This window comes from Globicephala melas, chromosome 7 (genome assembly GCF_963455315.2).
Source record: "Globicephala melas chromosome 7, mGloMel1.2, whole genome shotgun sequence".
NCBI classification, from domain to species: Eukaryota; Metazoa; Chordata; class Mammalia; order Artiodactyla; family Delphinidae; genus Globicephala; species Globicephala melas.
In genome coordinates this window covers 102,232,464-102,243,085 of record NC_083320.1, presented here as the reverse complement: position 1 = coordinate 102,243,085, position 10,622 = coordinate 102,232,464, and positions in this window count along the sequence as shown.

Sequence of the window (10,622 nt, the reverse complement as noted above, 5' to 3'; positions counted from 1 at the left end):
CATGTGAACAGAGGGGCAAGGTATCTCTCAGGAAAAGTAAGACTGCATCATCATCTGTTACCGTACAGGAAAACCGGTGATCAGAGAGCTGCAACTGTCTCTACGAGCAGAGATACACAGAGAGAGGGGTGAGTGGAAGACTAGTGAAGAGGAGAAGCATCTCCTGCCAGGTGCCTGATGCAATTGGCTCTGCACTTTTAGACTAAGAGAAGGTGCCCGCCCATGGATGCCTTTGCCTGGAACATTGAAACTATCTGGTACAACTGGTCAGTTTCAAGGTGGCCAGACCACCCTCCCATAGGCCCACTGCACCCATCTCTCCCCACTCTTGACTCTTGGATCTTTGATCCCCTGATTTCATTCATACTTTAACTCCCCATGATAGCCTGTCCCCTCCTTCTTGGTTGGCAACTCATTCACATTCCTTTCTTGGGTTTAGCAGCCTTAGCGCCTCCACACCAGTGGGTTTTCAACTGGGCTTCTCCCTTGGGCTCAGTGGCTCCCACAGCTGTGTGTAGGAATCATTTTCTCTTTCAACTCTTCTCAGCAGGGCTCACTGACCAAGCCAGGCCACTGACCTTCACTCCTCAGTGTAACTGGCAAGTCATGGAGAGTGGGGACAGACTAGGGCATGTGGGTCCCTCAGGTAGACCTGGAAGACAGTAGGGAACTCCATACTCCTATCTCTCCTGGGTTAAATTGATCAAAATACTCTTCATCTTTTGACATTGCCCATAGCCTTCCAGTTTCACCTCTAATGTTAGGAAATAGTTTCAATCCTTACATTTGTAGAGCAACTATGCATCTTTTTAGGTTTTACAATAATGCTAAGAAGGATGTGATGGCATCTTATAGGTGGGGAAGTGAAAAACCCAGAGAGGGTTAAGTGATATGCCTAAGGTCACATAGCCAGACTCTACAGAAGTGCTGCTGAGTTAATGCTTGGTCGAACGTTCTTTCCACAACCCATTACTCTCCCATCTATTGTGTGTCCCCCACCCATAGATTCCTTCTCAACTCTCCCGAAAGGCTGCTACGTTCATTCTGATTCCCTCCCCCAGCTTCTGCAACCTTATGAAAAAACTTGCTTTACTGAATCATTGCTTTACCTACAAGATATAATTTTATTCTACTGCCTCTGATTTCATTATCTCTGTTTTGTCACTCGATCTCGCTTTTTCTAGGGGTTCCAAAGGATTTACAATGAACGATAAGAATGGAATTATAAGCACCAAAAAATAGAGAATAATTAAATGTCAGTCATGGCCGTGATAGAGTGAATGGAATTCTGTATCTCACTATTTGGGGCGCTGACTTTGATGATATTCATTAACCGTTTTTTTATTCTTATGGCTAGGAATTTGGCTGGGAATTCAGCTGTATGGATCATGCTTACCTTGCCGTCTCCCTTACCCACGTTCCTCCCCCTATAGAAGAAGATAAGCATCTTTGGGAGTGAGAATTTTTAAATGAGATTGTTTATGCATCAAGGAATAGGTATTAATACCTAAAGGGCATTCATACGGTGATTGTTTTCTGGTGATGAGAATGAGAAATGTTATTTCTCTATTAAATTATGGAGGCTACTGGATTATGCATTGCCACACTGATGTGCCAGCTCTGTTTCTTTCTACTCACAGTGATGATTGGAGTCTCGTTTTCAGACTTGATGCCTCTGTAAATTGGCCTGAATGTTTTGTGTGTACGTGGGCATTGGTGCCGAGGAAAAACAATGGTTGCTAATTAAGCGTGCTGAGTCTACTCTGAGGTCTGCATTACAGGCAGGTACAGTCACACCCTGGAGTCTGTTCTAGAATCGTGTGCTCTGCCCAAGGCCCCACCCTTAAAGGAACATGGTAAGTGCAACGAGAAAGGGTTAGATCTACAAAGTGAGCCATAGGAAGAGTAGCCAAAGAAATAGAGTTGTTTAGTATGAAGAGGCAAAGGCCAGAGCAGATGTGAGATCTGTCTTCAAATGCCCGAAGAGAATGATTCTGTCTGGGAGGCTGACACTTACTCAGTGTTGCCCTGGAACACAAAACCAGAATTTAAAGATAGATTTCTTTTACGTTTTTGCAGTGCCTAACTACTCACAATATCCTTTCAAAAATATTGTCACTAGAAAGTAATCTCCAGGTTGACACGGGTTTTACTGAAAAAAAATTTTTTTTTCATTTAGTCTCTGCAGCTCCTATGATAGTACCTGGCACATAGTAAATGCTCAATATATATTGGCTGAATAAATAAATGAATGAGTTGGCTCACGTGGGGGTTGATGTTATAATTCCATTTTGCTGATGACAAAAACTGAGGTTCAGATAAGGGTTTAATGCTGTTGGCTTTCTACAATGAATTGGGTCATCAGCTGTGGTAGAGAGTTCATCAGTTTTTGAACAGGTTAATTCACGTTTCTGCTACTACTATTTCCCTGCATCATCTAGATAGTCAAATTTAGAGGGGCTGGGCAGACCACAGAATGGTTGTCTTTCTTACTGCCAAGGTAGTAAGAACATGGTCTTCACACTTCTGCTCTCCATTCCTCACTTCTCCTCCCCTTTCTATGCCTTTTTCATCCCTCCCAGTTTACCAGAATACCTCTACCATGTAGCAACTCTCTCCTTCTTTGCCCCACCAGTTGGTACAAAAGCTATTTTGATTGACCATTAGCACTTTAGTGAGCAATAGGTCAGCACACTACTCTCAAAGTTATTTGCTTTAGCAAAACATTCATTTATACAGAAAAACTCAAAGGAATAAATCTATAATAGTTGAATTCCAGGTACCATGCACCCTGGAGTATGAACTATTCTTGGAGGGGGAAGAGATACGGGGACCTTTCTCATTGACCCTGGAATCATGGTAATCAGGCAACCTCATACTCCATTTACAAAAGCCCAGCCCTCCTTAGGGCAGCTCCACCAGAGGGTTCTCACCTTTCCAGCCCCACCTGATTCCATCATCCTTCCCCATACAATAATCCCAACCAGGCCTCCAGCTTTCTCACAAAGCTTGTAAAGACTGCCCTAGCTGGAGCGTCGATGGATGCATTTTTGATTGACAAAGAACCCAAGGAGAGCAATGATTAAAGAGAGATATTCATTAAAATGGTTAAAGGTGAGGGAAATTTGAAGGTCTCAGATAAAACAAATCTATGACACTCCCGTTTCCATTAAAGTCTGCAAAAAGCCTCGTTCCTTGAATGAATATTCTTCTATGACTTGAAGTCTTTTGTCTCTGAAGGAAAGCGCCCACCCAACACACTCACCTGGCCTTTGTTACTCATGCATAGGGCATGGGGCTCTTGTCTCAGGGAGCTCAGGAAACCACACTCCATTTCATCCCAGCCACTGGTACGGACTCCAAAGGATAAGAAACTATGGGAATTTTAAAAAGCACTGGCAACAAGGAAATAGTTTATGGGACCACTAATAAGAAAGCAAACCTTGTACAGAAACTCTGTCTGCTTTACTTTCCCCTTATCAATATTTCTCCAAAAGTCAATTTGTCACCGTACGGTCAGAAAGCTCACTCCGGCCTCCTTTAATGTTTCACGCTAGGTTTGCCCAACAAGAGTAATAAAAATAATGACAGCATTATTCCTCTTCTCTCTTTGTTTTCAGTGCTTCATTTGTAGATTTGAATAATGAATTATACTCACATTATCTGTACTCTCTTGCTCTTGACTTCCTCTGCTGGCTAAAAGTGAAGCTATTATCTGATAGTCAAAGACAGAAGAGCCTTTCCTCCTGCAGTCAGTGATCCTGTGATGTAGATACACTCTGGAGTGAAATTATCAAGAGTATAATTTCAAGCTATATAAGAGAAACTTACCAGCCAGAGTGGAAATGAATGTGGAACTTGGTGAAATATTAAATATTTCATTAGTAATCCTTTTGGAACAAAAATAAGTAGACAACAGAATTAGTTGTGAGTTGGGCATAAAAAGGCTAATTAATGTTATTGTATTCAGCTGATTGACTTCAAGGCTATTAAATCATTATTTTATTGTCTGGATCTCTGCCTCATTCAGCCTAAAGAAGCCATTTCATCAGAAGAACTGTGTTCTTTCTCTTTTAAAAAAAATTCTGCTTCTTCTAAGGAGACCCACTCATGTCCCTGAAGTTGGTTTCTTACACAGTTAAGTTTACATCATTAATAGATCTTCCAGTGGAGTTCAGAAGATGTAAAATTCACATCTGGCAACAGGAACAAATTAAAAGTGGATGTTGCCCCCACCATGGGGAGACCAGAACCTACATCTGGAAGGTCCTGCAGAGCTCATGTTGTCCATCCCTTTACACCAACAGGTGGATGCCCTGACTACTCTTCATCAACTTCTCCATCTTCACCATCATCTCCTTCTCCCTCTTGCAGAGACCTGGCTCCATATTCCATTGCACAATCCACTATCCACAAAACCAAGCAAAATAAATCTCTCTGTCATACAAGTTCATGCAAAAATATACTCGAACCTATTTTTGTTGACTGTCTCCAAATCTTCACCAATTTCACAAGTGTCATTTAGCAAGAGATAAATATGGAGAACCAAGTTTAACCTAAATATCCAAAGAGAGTTTCTCATGTCTTAGCCTGGGCCTGGGACAGAGTGGCCATTGGCTCATTTGACATCTTGAAGTCAATTGGAAAAAGGATCTCTTCCTCTGTGCCATAGCAGCCTTCCACCAAGTCTCATAGCTTGGCAAGCAAAGGGCAGGGTTAGATTTCAGCGCAACTTTTTCCTTTGACCAGGCACCCTTGAGCAATGAACAATCTGAACAACCATACACAACAGGCCCCAGGATGAACTCTTGGCAGAACTGACTCTCACCCGCAAAGTGTAAAGTAGGCAAAATCCATCTCTAGGGCTGGGTTCCATCATTGCCTTCATGTCCCTTCTTTTTTATCCTTCACTTTTGAAAATCAATAATGGTTTTTATTAGAATACAAAAACTGCTGCACATGTTCATTAAAATCTCATTTAGCATCCACTTTATTTGAGATTCAATGGGGCACCATTTTATTTTATTGTATTTATTTTGTTAAACATCTTTATTGGAGTATAATTGCATTACAATGGTGTGTTAGTTTCTGCTGTATAACAGAGTGAATCAGTTATACATATACATATGTCCCCATATCTCTTCCCTCTTGCATCTCCCTCCCACCCTCCCTAACCCACCCCTCTAGGTGGTCACAAAGCACCGAGCGGATCTCCCTGTGCTCTGCGGCTGCTTCAAAGTGAGAGAGTGGCATGGACATATATACACTACCAAACATAAAATAGATAGCTAGTGGGAAGCAGCCGCATGTCCCTTCTTTTCCTGCTTGCCTGTCCCAGGTGCTAGAACTTATTCTTCAGTCAGAGGCTAAGAAGGAAAGAAGGTGGTTCCTTTATCAGGGAACCTTGAAATCCTATTTTAATAAGGGTTCCTTAAAGAACAAGAAGTCTTTGAGATGCAAAGTAATACATTTTAAAAGTGTAATTCCAGGTACCCAAAAAGCAGTGAAGGCTTTCTGATATTTTACTGATTGATCTTTCGTTGGTCACTTGGGGGGAATCCATGGAATAGGTGAAATTTATTTCCCTTGGATTCTGGAGACCAATTGGCCAGCCTTCACTTTTTGGGTCCTATGAGCATTCTCAAAATGGCAGAAGCTAGATCATGGAGTAGGGCCAGACATGAAACTCACTGGAGATTGGGCTGTGGGTGGTCTAGCTAGAAATTTATATGGGCTGCTTTCAGTCTCTGCAGAGAATAAGGGGAATGGAGAAGCACTTTACATAAACCATTCAGACCCAACCCTTGCCAAAATGAGTAACAAGGGCCTACATAATAAAACGTATTATCTGACTCCATCAGTCTCACGTGATAATAAATCACTATTTTTTTTTACCACTCTCCCTACTTTCTTTCTTTCTTTCTTTCTTTCTTTCTTTCTTTCTTTCTTTCTTTCTTTCTTTCTTTCTTTCTTTCTTTCTTTCTTTCTCTCTTTCTTTCTTTCTTTCTTTTTCACAGAAGAAAGTGGAAAAAGAAGTAGAAAAAAAGTGAAGTTTAAAGAGATATTTCCCATGTTAGTGGGCATGGTGGCTTGAGATCAGGTGGAAAGTTTTATTTTTTATATTTTTAACATCAGTAGCTCTATTTCCTCTGGATAAAACTGGTAGAAATGAAACTGAATCTGTATTTAGGGAAGAAATTATACAACACTGGATGGATGTGTGGCCTGGTTCTGCTTTCCTAATAATGTCAGTTTCCTAAAGACAGTGATGTGGTTGGTGAAGGGATCCTTCTATGGGTCTTGTGGGTAGATGCCACAGTAGGTTGAGGTGGGAAACAGAGAAACTAGTGGGGATTTGAGTTTTCCCCAGATATGATCGATAGACCCAACTTTCAAATGCAGTGGATTTTTGCCAAGGAAAACCACATTGCTATGCTCTGAGAACCAGTGTACTAGCTGAGAGGGATGCTTTATAGCAAGCTTCCTTGGAAACCCACGTGGTCACGGACCCAGAGCTCACTGTATGAGCTCAGTGGGAAGGAACTTGGTCAGGAGACCACGGTTTCATGTCTACATGGTCATATTATCTCAGAGGGGCCACAGCTCTGTTTCATAGCCCAGCCTGTGGTCTTGCCTCTGAAGTACATGAGGGTATTTGTGGCACCAGCACTGGGTGAATGATGGAGCTTCCACAAAGCCACCACACACCTGATGAGGCAGGAAGTGCATTCATTCTACACCAATGTGCTGCACCTTTGGCCTATTCCAGGCACCCAGCACTTGTGCAGGGCATTCAAAGACAATGCAGGAATAGTCCCTGACTTTAAGGAGATCATGATCTGATGGGTGGAGCCAGAATAGAAACAGACAGTGAATGAAATGAGCTCTGAGCTTCGTGGAAGCACAGGGAATGGCCCCTATCATATTTTTGAAAGCACCAAGAAGAGTCAATCTCAGCTTGGAGGCAGCAAGGGTGGGGTTCCTTCTGAAAGGAGACCCTTGCAGTCCCCAAGCATCATTCATCTTGATGGGTCAGTTTAGACTATAAGACAACACAAAATAGAGGAGAAAGCTGAATGCAATCTTGATCTTATTCTGCTTCTCTTAGGACTCTCCATTAGCTCCACTTAAAGTACGATAAAACTACTTCAAGAAAGCAGCACCCATCCAAGTTTGTATGTGGTCTAGTAAATGCTGGGTCTGACTCTCTTAACTTCCATTTCTTCACCATTTTATTTGAAAAATTTGGAAAACTACACTCTACATTGTCCAGAGCCCTGGATGCAAATTAGGTTCTGCTAATCTGATGAACTTGTGGGAGATTTGGAATACAAGGCAGTGGCCATCTTGGCTGCCAGCAAGGAAGGCTGGACTTGTGGTGGTCACAGCAGTGATGGGTCACCACAGTGAGAGTCAGATGCAATGGGAGCAATAGAGTACTGGCTTCCTGACCCCTGGACCACAGTCAGGGTGGTGTAACTTTGAAACTGGTAGTTTAGTGGTGGTTCCTCCACCATTGGCTCCTCCAGACCTTCCAAATATTTTGTGAACAATTACTCCATGTATTAAATCTTTTCTGCCCCCAATACTTGGAGAGGTTCCTGTTTCCTGCCCTGAATCTTAACAGATACACACAACCAGCATTCTCCTTGGTCAAGAGCTATGTACCAAACCACTTGGCTTCATTCTGTCCCTTTGAGTTTATACTGGATTCCACTTTTCTGACTCTTGGCCCCCTTCTTTGACTCAAGTTCACACCTTGGGCTCATCTCTTTCTAGTCTCCCAGGCTATAGCACTTGTTGAGGGCCCATGCCATACACCAGCGGCCCATATCGCCTTGGTCCACTGTGGTAGCTGTTGTAAGGAATTCTCAGCATGGTGACAGCTTAGTGCAGAAGTAGCCCCAAGGGCGAGGAAGTTAACACCACTAGAGAGCAACCAAAGAGGTGCTGGAGTCAGTAGGCAAACGTACCCCACGCTGATCTGTCATTTTGTAAGACATCTCTAAGACTACAAGCTTCCTCTGAGCTCCTGCTGCCCCTAATGGAAACCACTTTCTGGTTTTCCTCACTTTCCTCTCTGGCACTCCACAATTCCTCATTGTGCTTCCTCCAATCACCTCTCAAAGAAACTGCTTGCACCTAAGTCTTCCTCTTGGGTTTGCTTTTGGGGGACTCCACCCTGAGATCAAGGTAAACCTGTCAGTCAATCCAGTTTCTGTCTTAGATGTTCTCACTGCATCTGCCACAGATCTGCCTGGGGCTCTCCCAGCTTTAGCCCTGACAGTCCCACAGGCCTGGTAACCGCTCAGTCCTGGGCACACCAAGATAGTTGGTCACCTTAGCACAGGTTGGCGAATGGGAACAGACCACACTCTATTTTATGGCCCATCTCAGAGAACCCTATGATTTACTGCGCAAGTAGGGATCTAGAAAAATCCTGAAAGCTCGGAACCCAAAATTTAAACGCTAAAACTCTTTTGGCCATTGGTTGGCCATTAGCGAACTGCATTAAATACCTGCATTGATTTTGGTTTCCACCTGTAAAGGACCATAGCCAAAGAGCTGGCATGGGAATGTGGCACCCGTGGTGTGCAAGCCCTGGGGTCAGCGGCTCTGCAGTGTTTCCCTCAGGGCGGGCTTGGCAACTGCTCTGCAGAACCTCATGACATGGTTGAAATTCATATCTTGCCACTTCCTTGACTTCATTTCTTTCCTAAAGATCAGCCCTCGAGGGTTGTGACCACCTATAAGGTGTCCAGCTCCATTCTAGGTGTGGTGACACACAGGTCCAAAGTCTCAGCTCCTGTTCAAGAAAAAAGTCACACCCTTCCCATCACTCCTGGGTTCAGCTAATTCAGCTCAAGTGTCTTTTGTAAGTGCCACCCCTCTTCTAGATGTAGTGGGATACATTTGGGCAAGCTGGAGGTCCATTTTGGGGGGAATGTGGACATTCATCAGATAATCACACAGGTTATGCATTAAACTTGAGGGAAGTGCTACAAGGGAAAAGTACAGGGAGTCCTGAGAATATGAAATGGGAACTGTCCCCAGCTCAAGGGTTAGGGAGGTCAGTTCCAAGGAAGCAACATGAAAGCTAGGACAAGAAAGGAGTAAACAATAGCCAGTGAGGGTCTAGGGAGAAAAGGAGAGACATGGAGAATGTTCCAGGCCCTAAGAGGCAAGTGCTTTTCAGAATGAGGACCTGAGTGAAGCATGTAGCTCATGTGTAGAAGCAAAGGGGAGTGTTGCATGAGCAGCTGCAGTGGTATGTGAGGTGGGGGCTAGACAGGCAGCCCTTGTAGATTGTTTAGGACCTTTTGCTGTATCTTTACAGCCATGGGGTAAAGGTCAGGCAACGCAGAACACTGTTCACTCTGCTGCTGATGAGGTAGCAGGAGCTCAGGGAGGCCACAGGGTGTGGACTTGACAGGATGAGGATGGGGTAGGAGGTTTACTGCCTTGAGAAACTGGTTGAAACACCATTTCAGAGATGGACCATTTCCAGTACATCCACAAGGGTGAGCATCGTGTTTCAGGAGCTGTCCCACCAATGCCCAGATGCGGCGGGAGCTGTGGAAACCTGGTCAGTCTGCAACCCTTCGACTTTCCACTTCTTGCCCTTGGATAAGTTGCTTCACCTCTCCAGGGTTCTTTCTGGTATAATATATGTATGAGTACTTTGTGAACCATGAGAGACGTCACAATACAAGGTATTGTAATTAAGTGTATAAGGTCAAAGTCAGATGGCACTTGGAGATCAAACATTTACTTCAGTCAAGAAAAATGGAGGCCCAGGAAGGGTCAACACTTGCCCAGCATCATTCTGCAAGCTAGAAGCGGAGAGAGCCCAGCAGAGGGGCAGCTCTGCTGACCTCCGGGTCTGTGTCCTGCCATCACTCCACTCCTCCAGGTAACGTAGCTGACAACCTACCTGACAACTCCACCTAGACCTCCTACTCTTGGTCTGTAATAAAATATGAAACAGAACGAAAGTTTCCAGCTTAGGTTTGAGTCCACCAAACAAACATCTAAAACCATGTAACATAATCCAACTGGTCTTCACGGCTGGCCTGCTCCTCCTTTTCTGACACATAGCCAGCACTTCTCCTAAAGCATCAGCAAACCTGATGTTCAAGAAAAAAGTCACACCCTTCCCATCACTCCTGGGTTCAGCTAATTCAGCTCAAGTGTCTTTTGTAGGTGCCACCCCTCTTCTAGATGTAGTGGGATACATTTGGGCAAGGCCCAAATCTGTTGTGGGAGGGCCTCTTTGGTCAATGAAACCAACAGATTTGCTAAATTTTAAGAAATGCAATTCATTGCCACTTGGTGCAATTACAGACTTTGTTGACAGGGGCAGGGGATCTCAGCCAGAATTTTAGGGTAGGCTGTCCATCCTTTGTATAAAGAAAAGCCACTGTGTAGAAGCAGAGGGGAGACCTTGGTTTGGATGGAGGAGTAAAGATCTTTGTATTGGAGCAATTTGGATGGCGTTGAGCTGCTGGCTGTAGTTCCTGGCTTGCTGGGGAAAGGGTGGGGTTTGAAATCTACTAAGTGTCTATATTATATGTGGGCTTCCAACTCAGAGCAGCTGGCCAGGGATTTAGAAAATAGGTACC